This window comes from Mus musculus, chromosome 18 (assembly GCF_000001635.26).
Source record: "Mus musculus strain C57BL/6J chromosome 18, GRCm38.p6 C57BL/6J".
Taxonomy (NCBI): domain Eukaryota; kingdom Metazoa; phylum Chordata; class Mammalia; order Rodentia; family Muridae; genus Mus; species Mus musculus.
This window is the reverse complement of record NC_000084.6, coordinates 46,474,813-46,491,048: the sequence shown is the minus strand read 5'-3', so window position 1 is coordinate 46,491,048 and position 16,236 is coordinate 46,474,813. Positions and strand designations below refer to the sequence as shown.

General features: G+C 43.8%; 1 non-coding gene across 1 annotated transcript in view; it reads left to right on the top strand.

Moving 5' to 3' along the window:
• Gm4107 overlaps window positions 1-16,236 on the top strand; it is a 139,603-nt gene continuing 123,367 nt past the window's right edge. The window contains exon 1 of the transcript XR_001782500.1: window positions 1-973. This is a non-coding gene — a transcript (predicted gene 4107). The remainder of the gene's footprint in view (window positions 974-16,236) is intronic.

The window sequence follows — 16,236 nt, the reverse complement described above, 5'->3', positions numbered from 1 at the left end:
GTGCTGGGATTAAAGGCATGCGCCACCACCGCCTGGCATTGTTTGTCCTTTGTCATAACAGAAAACAAAGTTGCTTGGAGTATCTGAGGCCAGTATTTGAAACTGAAAACCTTTTGAAACACAGAACTTGTCTGCATTTTATGGTCACTGATGGAGATCTACCCCAACTAGACCTTCCTGGAGGGCCCAGGTAGGAGGGAGGAGGAAATTTGCATATTGTTTTTTCCTTTTATGTGTTAGAAAAACTCACTCATGCCTGTTTTCAGTACAAAGTGTACTTTTAAATCTTTTATTCCTACTGCTTATGAAGGTAAAAGACATTAAGGTAATGTTATTTCTCTATCAGTGAGTTAATGTTGTAAAGCAACTAGAAGAAAAGGCATGTCTTAAGTATGTCCTAGCATAAGCTATCTTATACATTGACCCCAATACACTCCATTTAATGCATAAGCAAATATAAGTACATGTGTATATATATTTATCCTGTATGCAGATAGGAGTAGCGCCTTCTGAAGCCACTATTTCACATAGATCTAATGGTAAAGTGTAATATTGGGTCGAGCCAGCAGCAGTACAGGCTGCATTTCCTGGGACACTCATGCTGTTGAGGCTCTTAATTCATAATGGCAAGACTACTTTTAGTCATAGAAATTGAAAGCCATTGAGTGACAGGTGTCTAGAAAATTTAGACCCACCAGATGGGAACACACTTTAAATAATTGTGACCATATCTGTTTTGCTTGCTAGTTGCCTAGCAACCCACAGGGGCAGGGCACGATGGAGTTGCAGTCATGAAGAAGGTATGGTCAATTGCTCTGATTATCAAATAGCTGAAAAGTAGTTTGGCCCTGGTTGGTTTAAGAAACGCTGGGATTAAAGGCGTGTGCCACCACTCCCTGGCTCATAAGCTCATTTTTACTTCATTGAACGCTTTCAACCTGTCTTCGAAAATATACAATAGAGCATGAAAGGGGTAAGTGTTCATTTTGGATATGCTCAAGTTCTCTTGGAGAACTACTAAAAGATGTCTTTTCTAGAAGCTCAAATTTCTGGGTAACTTAACCATTTGTTTAGTCACAATCTACAAACTATACCAAAGAAGGTGACGAGCTGAAAGCACCACCAAAATTTTAAGGTCAGGAATGGATAAAGTATCAGAAAACAAATACAACGCCATTGGTTCCTTGTCTCCTAGTGCATGACCTTGAAGTCTGAATTCCAAGTCGAGGAGGCTTAAGAGTTTTATGAGGTATAAATAGCATAGCTAAGCAGAGGACCTGCACACAATGTCTTAAGTGTAATGGCTGGTGGAAGAATAGATCATTAAAATATTTTAGATGCTAGAATTCTTTGGCTCTTTACTTTTAAATGGGCCTTACATTTACAATGAGCTCATTTGATACTTGGAAAAACATGAAATTCTTTCTGTAGTTTAGAATATCAAACTGAAGAATACAGCTGGTATTTGAAACAAGTAATTGATATGCTTTCTTTGAAAAATGAACTAGTGAGGTGGTAGGAGGAGATAGCTTCGAATTAGAAAAGCCCCATCCTTAATTTTTGAATCATGACAGTCAAGGCCATGAGATGCTATCAAGATTCCGCAATATCTGTTAAAAATGGCTCTCAAAACAACATAACCTGGAGTACGAAATGAGTTAATGTTGTCAAAGGCTGTCATTTGAAGGGTCTTAATTGTGTTCTCTCTGATAAGTAGAGAACTGATTTCAAATTCTGCATCTAAGGGAAAATTGGCCACATGTACAGTATTATGAGCAGACTCCTAATGCCCAAAGGGAATTATGTTCTGTCTCCTATTGCTTGTGGGAAGGGTGTTGCTAAGAAACAGGCTTCCTGATCCATTCTGAGGAGAGCAGCTTGTCATTCATCACAGCGCAGACAAGGAAATGCAGCGGAGGCAAAGTGCTTTCAAAAACTAAGGCTGTTAGTGGCCAGGGCGTCTCTTGTTGGTTAGACATAGCTTATCCGATTGTGAGCCTGTGCATTGGCTGTAGAATCACATACACCGTGCAACATTCTTTAGTGTTTGGGAGCTCCAAAGCAAAGAGCTACAGAGTCTGAAGGCTGGAAGGAAATGCACGCGCTGCGAGTGTTTCTGTATAAGCAACAGACTAAGCCCTGTACCAGCCATATCTTGAGGACTGTCTACCATAACTCGTGTGTGATATCCCCTTTCAGATTGAGCAAGTGAGATCGTTAAAAATGTAATCAAAGTTACAAGGCTACAAGTACCTGCCCTCATAGCTTCAAGCCTGTATTTCCTGAGCCCAAATGCAGCGTTCTGAAGGCTTCATTTACCAGGCATCCACCTTCATTGTCAGGCCAGACGAGGGGTCCAGTCAGACCACTGCAGAGAGATGCGGCAGATTCTGAAACATCCATGCAGACCGAGAGAGCCTCTCTTTCTACTTTCCTTCTTTTTTTATGTTTTGTTTTTGTTTGTATTTACACTTAAAGATACTATATCTTCAGTTGAATAGCAGTATCGCCAAAGATGTAGAAAGGAACCGAAAGCTTGCGGTCTAGCACCATGATGGGGACTGCTTGCTGAAAGTTGGGATCCCAGAGCTCCCACTTCTCTGCTGTTCAGCCCCCACTTGCTTCCTGCCTTTCAAGTCTTACATCAGCTTTCCCCATTATGATAGCTTGCGTTTGAGGCTGGAGAGATAGCTCAGAGGTTAACACTGGCTGTTCTTCCAGAGGACCTGGGTTCAAGTTCCAGCACCCACATGGCAGCTCCCAACTGTAACTATTGTTCTAGATGATCCAACCCCCCACACGTGTAGGCACAACACCAGTGAACAAAAAATAACTTATGTAGCTGGCTTTATAAATAGCTTGTGGCAATCAACGCTGTATTTAGAAGTAAGATTCATTCTTTTAACAAGAATTAATTGAGGCTATTCTGTGATAGGCAGCATTGTAGGAAATAAAGACTCAACAGCAATTAGGACAAATTTTTGTTCTGATGGAGCCTGCTCTTGCATGGAAGAGAGACATAGCCACTCTCAGCTGGGGGATCTGTGGAGAGGGATGCAGAGTGAGTAGGGAAGGGTGATGAGTCACTGATGGCTCTCTAGTGACCTGCCACTTAAACAGACCTGAAGGAGGTAGGCAGAAGCAGGCTGTGCAGCCTCATGTAGGCTGCGTGTGGGCAGCGGGCACAGTAGAAGAGCCCTAAGGTAGGTTCCACTCTGTTGGCTCCGGAATCAGAAGAACACAGCTCAAGAGGGGGAAAGGCTCTTGCTGGCCATTTGGAAGAGTGGATTTTATTGTGGTGGCCCGTGAGGAGACCTGAGCTGAAAGCAGCGTGCTCTGTGTTATTGGAAGACAAGGCCAACCACAGGCTTTAGGGCGCGTGGTTGCGAATGAGCTGGGGAACCCCAGGAGAGGCTTACAATGTTCCATACAGAAAATGAAGTAGACGGACTCTAGGAATGCTAGCAAGACTGAAGCGAAGTACAAGGGCAGAGGCTGATGGTTATCAGGAACTCCTAAAGGATTGAGTGCAAAAAAGGGAGAGGAGATGAAACCAGGGATGCTAAACAGGTGTCGCTCTTCTTTATTGATTTATTTTTATTTGCGTTGGCATCTAGCTCAGTGTATGTCTGTGCACCACATGCCAGAGGAGGCCAGAAGATGGATTCCTTAGAGCTAGAGTTCCAGACTGTCGTGAGCTGCCATGTGGGTGCTGGAACCAAACCCGAGTCCTCTGCAAGAGCAGCAAGTGCCCCTAACCACTGAGCCATCTCTCTAGCCCCAGATGTCATTTTATTAATAGTGTAAAATAAAAACGTGCCTCTCTGGAACACAGCAGCAGTAACCAGCAGTGTATAACAGAACTAAGAATACTAAAAGTTGAAGACTTAAAAATGTGTCATTTAAATTATTTTGATTTTGCCTTTGAAAGTGCAAAATTGTAAATCATGAAAGATTTTTAAAAGACGCTTAAATAAGTGTTTGTTGGTTCACATGGAACACAGAAGTCAATCTCACAATAAAAGGTGGGCCTGTTAGAGTCATGGGAGAAACACTGAGGAACCTATAGAGTGGAAAACGTTTCTTCCTGACATGACAGCAGTGCTCCAGGGGAAGATGATAGCAGTGTCTGACTGGTAGCTATCCACTGTACAGAGGCCCAGTGTTAAACCATAAAGTAGGGGCTGATTATGAAGAGCAAGACTGCAAACTAACTATGTGACATGTGCACCAAGAAACTACTGTAAAGGAAAAGGGGACAGAACTCGCCAGGGCGAGTGTCCTACAGTCAGCAGTCTGCCCCCAGCCTTGAGCTGAGCTACTGTGTAAACATAATTTTGTATTTATCACATAGTTATATATTATCAGTGTTAGGAAGTTAATATATAAGATATCTAATTCTAGCAATGACTTCAGGGTAATTGTATCAAGCATCTGTGTATTTGGAAATAGGACTTTCATGGAGAGATTGTTGCTATTTGAAACAATAATGTTCTATGTTCCAAGCTGTCTTTATATATTGTCCTAAAGCCATAGCTCTGTGCCTTACAGGTCCACATTCGGCTTGTGCTATCCTTTCTGGCCTTGCATTCGCTCATGATCCATTATCATTCTGTTCTGTATGTCTACTAAGAGAGTTTACAATATCCTGGCTCAGGCTTAGAAGGCACATTGAGAGGACTAGGATATGTAGACATGCTTGCTGGACAGAGCATGCATTAGGCTTGTCCTAGCAGCCAACATGTGGGGAATGAGGAGCGTTTATTCTGAAGATGTGGGAAGGAAAGGAACTCCTTTTTTTTTTTCCATTTTTTATTAGGTATTTAGCTCATTTACATTTCCAATGCTATACCAAAAGTCCCCCATACCCACCCACCCCCACTCCCCTACCCACCCACTCCCCCTTTTTGGCCCTGGCGTTCCCCTGTACTGGGGCATATAAAGTTTGCGTGTCCAATGGGCTTCTCTTTCCAGTGATGACCGACTAGGCCATCTTTTGATACATATGCAGCTAGAGTCAAGAGCTCCGGGGTACTGGTTAGTTCATAATGTTGTTCCACCTATAGGGTTGCAGATCCCTTTAGCTCCTTGGGTACTGTCTCTAGCTCCTCCATTGGGAGCCCTGTGATCCATCCATTAGCTGACTGTGAGCATCCACTTCTGTGTTTGCTAGGCCCCGGCATAGTCTCACAAGAGACAGCTATATCATGGTCCTTGCAACAAAGGCTTGCTAGTGTATGCAATGGTGTCAGCATTTGGATGCTGATTATGGGGTGGATCCCTGGATATGGCAGTCTCTACATGGTCCATCCTTTCATCTCAGCTCCAAACTTTGTCTCTGTAACTCCTTCCATGGGTGTTTTGTTCCCAATTCTAAGGAGGGGCATAGTGTCCACACTTCAGTCTTCATTCTTCTTGAGTTTCATGTGTTTAGCAAATTGTATCTTATATCTTGGGTATCCTAGGTTTGGGGCTAATATCCACTTGTCAGTGAGTACATATTGTGTGAGTTCCTTTGTGAATGTGTTACCTCACTCAGGATGATGCCCTCCAGGTCCATCCATTTGGCTAGGAGGAACTCCTTTTTTATTTGTTTGTTTGTTTGTTTGTTTGTTTGTTTGGCTTTTTAAGACAAGGCTTCTCTGTGTAGCCCTGGCTGTAGACCAGGCTGGCCTCGAACTCAGAAATCCGCCTACCTCTGCCTCACGAGTGCTGGGATTAAAGGCGTGCGTCCCCCCAGTGCCCGGCTCTTCTATTTTTAAAATGTGTCATTCTGCAAGGCAAACCTGTGTGGAAAGTTTGCTTTAATTAGATCATTTTGAAAAGATTTAAACTTAAAAAAAAATTAAAGAAACTGAGACATGCTGTGTGAGAGATTTGAAGACAGAATGGTTCTTGCAGAGGGTATCTATAGTAAAGGCGAAGGCCTGGCCTGGCCTGGGTTTCTAGAACAGAAGGAAGGGAGAGTAGCAGAGTGTATGGGCAGAGAAAGGCAAGGGATGTGTGACACTGAGACCCTGGAAGGAAGCTGTTCTGAACTAGAAGAGAAACCTTGTGTGTTGAAGATAGAGGTGGCATGGTCAGGTACTATCAACTCCTTTTATTCTTTCAACAGGCACCCTTCAACAGCCCGAACACTTTAAAAAGACCTCTCACAACTTTTGGAGTGTCCTTAAGAGCCTCTTAGAGTCATGTGGACTGAACAAAGCTGGCCAAGTAGAAGCTTTGTAGCTAGAAAGCCTAGAACCCTAGGAGGGACCCTGAAGGTTGGCTGGACCACAGTCTTGTATGTTCATTCTCTGCTTAGATGCTGCCCGTTCTAGGGAACTTACTGTTTTATTATAACTAAAAATTTTATATTATTCTAGCACTCAGGAAGCAGAGATAGAAGAATCAGGAGTTCAAGGTTACCCTCCTCCACATAGTGAATTCAGGGCCAAGTTAAAAAAAAATTATGTATGACTTTCTTTCTCCAGAGAGAGAGAGAGAGAGAGAGAGAGAAAGAGAGAGAGAGAGAGAGAGAGAGATCATCTCATCATCCTTTCTGATGGGTGAAAGTGAGTTCTGTTGATTTAGCTCAGTGCTGAAGGGCTTACTCAGCATGTTCAAGGCTCTGGTACCACATATCAAGTAATAAATAATAAGAAATAAAAAATAATTTCATTCACGTGGATTCTGGAGCGCTGCACAGTTTGAGTGCAGCTTTACCAACCCTATGCCTAAGGGGTGCAGCTCTGTCCCTTGGCAGCTGAATCAGGATGGATTTAAATGTTCTTCAGAAACCACGTTGATACTGAAGTCTTGCTACGTGATGTACCCAGTTGATGTCAAGTGGTACTGGAAGCCCCGTGAGCCCATTTCCTGGCCCCTGTCAGAGCCCTGAAGATTGCCAGCCTGTTCGTGTCTGAACCTCACTTCTGGTGTGTTCCTGTCCTTCCCCACCATCTAGGTCAGTAGACATAAATAGCTATGAGGAGAGAGGGCTGTGGCCCAATTCCAAATACCTATGCAAATACCAGCTTCAGTCTGCCCTGGGGCACTGAATTTGGAATGACTACTCGAATTGATTCTAATTCCATCCCTTGGTGACACACCCCTTTGTACTCTGTAACTGCAAAACCCAACTTTGTCCTATTGCTAACATTTTTATGAACATGACTAAGCTGTAACAAGGCAGTGATGAACAAGAGTGACTAAAAACGCGTTTATGAATAAAACTCACATCTTGGAGGTCACCACAGATAATGTCTTTAGTGTTGGCAGAGAAGGAGGTCTCAGCACAAGGCTCTAAAGAATCTGATTGGTAACTGAGGGTGGTCTTAATCCTGGCACTTGGGAGATTCAGTCAGGTAGATCTCTGATTTTGAGTCTAGTCTGGTTTACATATTGAGTTTCAGGCCAGTCAGAACTACTTAAGGATACCTTGTCTTAAAAAAATAAAATAAATAAAATAATAATAAATCCTTGACTGGAAATTGACCACAAGTCCTAGGAAAGAATAAAGATGTTAATCCGAGAAAATGTTTAGTGTAGGGCTTGCTCCAGTCTCTTTAGAGCCTTGCTTATCACTTTTATAAGTGAAACACTTAACAGTAGTAGTTGCACAGGGGGCACACTCTACCACACAGAACACCTCTAGTCATCACGGGATCTTTTGTCTTATCCTGCTACTGTAGACTGAACATTTGTGTGCCAAATTCCTAAACTTCATAATTTGAAACCTGGTCCTACTGGGATGGTAATGGGAGGTGGGGTCGGGAGTAAGTCAGGAGTGTGGCCCGCGATGAATGGCGTTAGTTCCATTGTGAAACAGACCCCAGAGAACTCCCCTGGCCTACCTTTGGGGACACAGTAAGAGGGCAGTAGTCGATGAACTAGCCCATGGGTCCTCAGGTCTTACCACTCTATCTGTGCCTAGACCTCCAGCCTGCAGAACCCACGAGAAACATATTTTGTTTGCTCAGGCCAGCCGGCCTATGGTATTTTGTTAGTATTGACAGTGGATGGATGAAGACATTAGATGTTGCAAACACTTAAACAGAGCGTCTTTTGTTCTGATTTGTTTTCTTAGAAAAGGCAATGGCCGTGACATTTAAGTGTCTTTTTAGTCAAGGAGAGAACTGGTTACGTCAACATACACAGATCATATTTTTGGCTATTTGGATTTTGTTAAGGAATTGGGGGTGCAGCTGAACGAAGGTTTTCAGCACACACTAGCCACTGCGTGCACGGGGGCTTTCTCTGTAAAGCAGTGAGCTCCCTTCGAATTTTAGCTCCCTCTTCCCTCACAGAAAACCAAACTTCACATGAACACGGCGGCCACATTTCTTTCTTCAGAGGATAAACTCTTTCCTTAATATTTCCAAGAATCCTTGGGCTTTTGGGGGTGTTTGAACCATCATTTGTCACTAAGCAGTGTCCACTCAGTGGTCAGCTTCATGAGAAGAAATAGTGTATCAGATAGACTCGTGTTCTTGGGCGAAGAACCAGACACTAGATAGCCTAGGGACTTAGAGTAAAATCAAATACTATTGGAAAAAAACAAATAAAACAACCCTTCCCCCCCCAAAAAAAAACCATACTGATAAAATTACTTTAATGACATTCTGCTATATTTAGATCAGTGCGTTGCTCAGCCATCATTAGAGAAACTTGTCCTACAGCAGATGAGAACAAATGTAGAGATCCACAGCCAGACACTACTCAGAGTATGGGACACCCTGAAACACTAAGCAGGATGTCTCCACAAAATCCTTCCTCTCAGGGAGCCCCTCAGAAGAGAAGGCAGAAAGAGTATAAGAGCCAGAAAAGATGAAAGACACCACATAACCAAAGCCTCTAAATCAACAGGAGCAAAGCTCATCTGAACTCAGAGACTGAGGCAGCACACACAGGACCTGCACAGCTCCGTGTCAGGCTCTCTGTGCTCATGGCTTCTGGGTAGGTGATTTTATGGGGCCATGAGCGTGGGAACTGGGGAACCTCTGATTCCTGTGCCTGTTCTTGGGTTCTTTTCCTTCGGTTGGTTTGTCTTGTACATCTTCCCCGTGATAGTTTTCATCTTCTAATACTTTATCTTGTTATATTTTATTATTATCTCTTAGAGGCCTCTTCTCTTCTAATGAGAGATATAAAGGGAGTGCATTAGATGGGAAGGGAGGTGGGAAGGAACCGGGAGGAGCAGAGGGAGGGGAAACTATGATCTGAATATATGTGAGAAAAGAATCTATTTTTCAATAAAAGGAAAATATAATTAAAAACTACCCTATACTTAATAAACTATAAATATATAATAAAGGGGTAATTGTAAATGAATTCTATCTATATAGGGCATATTGTTTAGAAGTAAGTTGTTCTCTTTTTAAAAGGTATTGTCACAGATGTCACACACACACACACACACACACACACTCTCAAGCCTTAACACACTCAAGGCCTCCACTCCCTACACTAAGGAAATATTCTGAAGCAAGTGTGCTAACACAAACCTTAAATCCCAGCAGAAGCAGACAGGTGTGTGTGTGTGTGTGTGTGTGTGTGTGTGTGTGTGTGTGTGTGTGTTGGAAGCCAGCCTAGACTATGTGGACCTATGGGTTATCCAGGGCTACATAGTGAGACTCTGTTTCAAAACAACAATAAAGAAAAAGAACACAAGAAGGACACACATTCAGAGAAAAGGAGGGAGAAGGTGGTCTTTAAACTGAAAATTATTAACTTAACCAAAAAAACCTCAGTAAATTCTTTTATTTTCCTTTGATCACTCTTTTAGATAGAATTCCATTGGTCTGGAAGTGGCCAACAGACTAGCTAGAGTGGCCATTTCTGTGGCTTTGTATCCATTGTCACTCATACACCTATTGTCTCTAATGGCTTTCTTGCTACAGCAGTGACCTCAGTAGTTCTGGCGGTCATTATGTGCCCCTCCCTGCCCAAGCCTAGGCTATCTATCATCTACTGCCTACAGGAGTTCTTTCTTCTAGAAGAATCTAACATTTTTAAGAAATCTAGGGTTTTGGTTTGTTTTTTGTTTTTGTTTTTTTTTTACATTTCCAGAAGTCATTAGTCACACATTTAGTGATTCCCTGTTATATAGCAGGTTCTCTTCTCGATGCTGGGGAATAAAGCAATGACTTAGATATTCCCTCAGCAACACACAACTAAATGAACACGTGCATCTTACACAGCATGAAACCCACACGGGTGGTGCAGTGCTGAGAAGCCTGGGCTAAGTGTGCCTGAATACACGTTTAGGGTGGATGCTAAGGGGTCATTATCAGCCATCCATTGCTTCTCTGCTCAATGGGTTTGATGGTGGCAGTACCTGTTTTAGAAATTATGCTTAAGTACCTGTGCCAGGACCCACTGAAGATACTGGTGTGGGGCAGTAAAAGGAGACGTAGAATTACTCACAGGTAACTCCAAAGTGTTTGACTTGAGAATAATAAAATGAAGAGTAAAAAAAAAGCTACAAGACTCCTGTTACCATTCTGTCTAAGCTCTGCCTCACAGTTACCTGGCAACAGCCAGGTATGCCTGACTCACTATAAAAGGGGCTGCTTGCCCCCTCCTCTCTCTTTTGCTCCTCTCTTGCTCTTGTTCTTCCTTTCCCCCCTCTCTTCCCATTCTCTTCCCCCCTCTCCCCATTCCGTTCCCCTCTCTCTCTCCACATGCTCATGGCCAGCCTCTACTCTATTCCTCCTCCCTTTATCTTTTTACAAACGCATCAACTACATTTTAGTTGTAGGCTGTAGAATTTTTACATCACCGTCACAAAGAAGAAGCTGAAGAAAGCAACATGACACCCACCAAGGTTACAGGAGATACGTTTTTTTTTTTTGTTTTGTTTTTCGAGACAGGGTTTCTCTGTGTAGTCCTGGCTGTCCTGGAACTCGCTCTGTAGACCAGGCTGGCCTTGAACTCAGAAATTCGCCTGCCTCTGCCTCCCAAGTGCTGAGATTAAAGACGTGCGCCACCACGCCCGGCTGGGGATACGTTTTTTAATAGTTGGGAGCAGCACATACTATGCGTATTGTATTTGCGTTGTATAAAGTCTCTGTGTTGGGGGTGGAGAGATACTCTAATTAGGCTGGGAAACAAAGAAGTTAGAGATAATGCTGAATCAGCACAGAGGAATAGGGGCAGAGCCCATAGGATAACAGGGCCTTACTGTGAACAATCTTGTTTATTTTTGTTTCGTCCCTCATTTAAGCATAAGGCATGCTTTCCTCTATTTTAGAAAATCCATGACACAAAATAAGCCATCATGTAGACTCGCCTTCTACTCCAGTCTATATCTCTGGCAGAAACAAAACAAAACAGAAGTAAAAATACTCTCAGCCTGAACTTTAGCATCAATATAATTTCATGGTTTTTCAGGAAAAAAAAAAACCTGCCTGAATCATTTTGAATACTAAAATTAAAATGCTTATAGCATTTGGGATGAATGTTGGAAAGTGGACTCCAGATCCATCTTCAGGCAGTAGAGGTGCCTGGTGTTTGCCTTGCTTTTATACAATAAGTTCCACATTATAAATGACAGCAGAGATCTCATGGTTCCTGGGGGAGCCGAGCTAATTCCTGATTTGTGGGAGCTTGTTTGTATGGCTGTGACCTTAATTTCCCCATAAATAAATTATTCTCCTCCTAGGCCCATATAAATATAGTTGCATGCCAACTGTTAGATCCAGAATTAGACCGATCTGGTCCACACTCTGCCAAGGGAGGGGATATTCTGGAATATGTGAGTTGAGATTTTTGTGGCTCCGGGGACACTTTGGGAGAGGGGAGAGCCAGAGACTTGTTTTAGGTGAGAGAACACAGTTTGGTTGTGGAAACCTTGTTTCTGGGTCAGGCTCCATGTTCAGATGTTTCCCAACAAGCCCAACAGTGATGCCAGCCAGCCTTTTTTATCTTTTTTTTTTTTCTTCCTTGAATCTCCATGGTCCTTGGACAAATGAAACCATAGAGCGAGTGAGAGACTGCCCTCCTGGCTTCTTCCTGCATTCAGCGTTCCTTAATTAGAAGAAACAGGCCTGGCTTAGAAAAGACTGTGCCCTGATGACGAAGTGTCTTCAAATAGTTGCCCTCTAAAGGAAAATGTAGGCCAGTCTTACAAATTAACTTGAGCACCAGTGTGTATAGGTCATATGAGAAATTGGGTTGACCCCAATAGAAGCGAGGTTAGAAGCCAGTCTGGGATTTGAACACCGCCCCCTTCCCGAACCCTCCCCCCCCATGCCGCCATTGTCAGCCCTCCCCCTGTCTCAGCACCTGATATTGAGGCAGGAGCTTGGAAGGCAGAGAGAGAATAAGGATGAGTGCCTCTCTGAGCTGTTCTTGCTAAATTGGATGCTCTTTAGCGAGTGGATGTGAAATACATCCCTTCTCAAGTTCCCCTTCTCAAGTTCCTAGCAAGGAAAGCCCACCCTTATCTTCATCGCTTCTTTTCTCCTGTCCTTATTTTCCTTCTGTGGGCTGATGGACCAGGGTAGGTTTCTCTTGAGAAAAGGGACTAACACTGAACTCAAAATTCAATACTTGTTCTTAACACGGCCATTGCTAGAAACCTCAATAATCAGGGCCCTGGGAGTGAGTGTGGTGATCCATGTCTGTTAGCACCACGATTTTCTGAAAGCATTCTTTATGTCCTTGGGCTAAGCACCAAGTGCCTTTTAAATCCTCATTCATGTTTTTAACAATTAAAAAAGCCCATCTTTTAAAAGAAATATTCAAACCGTCTTGAAGGATTTGGGTCTTCATGAAGCATGGGTCCTATTCGTCCTGCTTACTAGTTAAAAAATGCATGCACTTGGAGCGAGGGCTGTTGCTCAGCCGTAGAGCATGTAGTTACAATGTATGCGGCTCTGGGTTCAATCTCTAGCACAAAAACAAAGCATTTACCCAGAGAATTTCAGATCATCAACAGTTTCCTGCAATTTTCAATTTTTGCTGTTATAGTAGTATTCAGTTAAAAGAATAGTAATGTGAATTCTTTGGGAGCACATAGATTTCCATTTCTGTTTCATATGGTCCTTGTTCACATTGACCATACCTTGAATCTTCCCTTTCCTTGGCAGGCTCCTTCTTGTGACTTGTCCCACGTTGCTACTCCAATAAGCACATGACATCTTTTTGCTTCTTGGCCACTTGGATTCCTGACTCCACAGACAGGGTTAGGAGAAACAGTTATCTCAGAGTTAGAAGAAAGTGGTATTGGTTGCCACATTGATCTGTGACTTCACCTTTGCCCACCCAGAACACACGCTCACCCTTCTACGTGCCTAGAATCCTGGGGTTTCCTGCCCTTGTGGCCCTGGCCTGGTGAGAGGGACGACTGCTTGCATTTGGGGGCCCTCAGGTAGGCTGTGTGCATGTTTTGGAGGAAGCATGGTGAGTAGAGGGAACCTGTGGGTTCTGAGCAGTGTTCAGGGAAAGTCCTTGTCGTTTGAAATGGGGTTAGGACTGGGGCTGAGAAAGTGTTAGTAGTCAGTATTCTGCTTTAGCAAATACCTTTTTAAATACACGCTTTTCAATAGTCTCTAATTGTTTAGCATCTTACCTTTGCCAGTTCAGCCCCAGTCCCCGTGGGCTATGTAAGAACATGTAAAGAAAAGGCTTGCATGCTTGTCACTGTTTTGTGATAGACATTTGAAGCACTCTTAAGAGATTATTGACAGTGGTTAATTTCTGGGAAAACAGATCACAGAGATTAAGGCAAAGAATGACAGAATGGGAAAGTTGTGGGCAAAAAACCAAGGAAGCTTGGGCAGCAAGAGACAGATCATAATTCAGATCATAAGAGTCAGGAAGTGTCTTAGGATCTTGGCAGTACAGGTTGGGTTTGTCCCTTCAGAACCTGGTGTTTGGAGCCAGTCATCCCTGGAGGGAATTGTGGGACATTCATGCTACTCAAAGGAAATGTGGCTTCCAAGGCCTGGACCGTGACTTGTCCCCAGGTTTTTTGCTGTTGGTCGAGTAGTGACCTTTGCAGTGAGTAAGAAGCGGAAGAGAGCTACTGCGTCTGTATGATGAAAACAGGAAGCTGTCAACAGTCGTTGACCTTGACTCACACACAGCTTACCCACAGGCTCTGAAGTAGCTTGTTTATTCTTCATAACTTAATGAGCTATTGCTCCATCTTGCAGGTGAGAAAACTAACGTGCAAGGGTGCTTTATTAACTTCTGCAAGACGATGTAACTCCTGTGTAAGAGCAGGGATCGCCTTTGTCTCCACAGCGGCCCTCGAGTTTTCCCTTGCTCTTACAGGGTGGGAAAGAAACGGCTCTGAGAGGCAGCACCCACAGACCTGCGTTCACCCTCCCAGCGTAGATGGGACCATTGGCAGTGCCGCTTGACTGGCTTCTGTGCTGGTTGTTGAGCCAGGGTTACCAGATTTCCTGAGCATTTACTCTGTGGCTTGATTTGGTTTTCACGCACACTCTAGATGGCCTTCCACTGCGTGGAAAAGAGGACTCAGTGGAAATCGTCTGTAGTGCTCACACAGATAGGGGCAGAGCCACCAAATTTGAGCCATCAGTTTGATGCTTTGTGACTCCATGGGCTCTTTAACAATTTTATTATAGCATTTACTTATTTATTCTGTGTGTGTGTGTTTGTGTGTTAGTGTGGAGTCTAGAAGACAACCTGTGGACGTCACTTCTCTCTTTCTGCCATATGGGTTCCAGGGATTGGACCCAGGTCATCCGGCAACAAGCCCCTGTACCACTGAGTCATCTTGGCGATCCCATAGAGTCTTCTCTTACAAACACCACTGTATTAGTTATTTTTCTTATTGCTGTGACACAATACTTGCAAGAGCAACTTGAGGGGACATGGGTTTATTTTGACTCATAGTTGAAGGTCCAGTTCATCGCCGAGGGGAAGGCGAGCTAATGGGAGTGTCGAGTGCATGGTCACAGCTCATCTGCAGTTAGGAAGCAGAGAGTGATGCGTGCTGGTCCCTCACCTTCTCCTCCTTATTCCATCCGAGACTGAAACCTACAGAACAGTGCCACCCACAAAAGAGGATGGCTGGGAGCTCAATCAGCCACCTCGGGAATGTCACAAGGTGCTTCTAAATCCTTCTAAGTCACGTAGAAGATCAAGATTAATCATCACAATGTCAACCTGGCACCACCAACGCCACCTTTAAGTCATTACAGTCTACTCCTGGAACTCTACTCAGGGCCATCTCATAAGGCAAAGTCCAGTCTGACTACAAAGTTCCCAGAGTTTCAACACTTCAGAAGTCCCAAGATTGATGGTGGTATCTTAAATGTGAGCCCCTTAAAATAAAAATCAAGTATACCATAACACAGAGTAAATAGTCATATTCCATAGTGGAAGAGTTGGAGTAGAGCAAAGAAAAAATCAGACAAAACCCTGCGGGGGGGGGGGGACACCCCCTAGCCCCCACAGCTCCATATCTGGCACTTGGAGCTTGTCAGGCAACATATGACTGCATATGAGCAGCCAAATCCTCCAGCCATGCTGCCTACTGCCTGAGTGACCTCTCTCTCAGGTGAAGCCATGGTGTCTGCAGCTTTCCTTAGTAGATGTCCCATGGTGTTGGCAGCTCCAATATCCTGGCTCTGTTTTCTCAGTTTCATGCAATGGCTTTTCAGGACCTCTTTGCTGGGAACCTGTTACATATTGACTGGCCTCGACAGCTTGGTGCAAACCTCTATGAGCCCCCCCCCCATGCTTATTTCAGATGCCCGAAAACTGACTGTTATGTGAATAGTGCTGCCACACTCCCTTGTCATCTGCTCCAAACGTCATCTGCTCCCATGCTGTTGTAGCTGTAGTGAGTTTAAGCATGTCCGTTTCTCTCCATCTTTTCTATTGTACCAGTGCAGAGAGCTACTGATGCTAACCTCTTTAACAATCCTGCTTTCTCACTTGCCTTTGTCTTCCTCTTCAAAAATTGTGTTTCTTCCCTCATCATCTTTCTTCTTTGTCTTTTGCTCTTTCTCACTGCAGACCTGGATCAGAGTAATGAGCCTTACCATACTACAACCTGAATGCTATTCTGTGGACATTTCCTGCAACCAAGTAGCCTTTACTTCTGCATTCAACCTCATGCCAGTACCATCCACATGGGCAGAATGCAGCTTCAGGATACTACACAAATGGCCAGTTCCTCAAAATGACTCAATCCCTTGTGAAATCTCATGAGTGGAAGTCCACCCTCCACACTTCTCTCACCATTCCAGAGTTCCACCCAGATGCTGATTC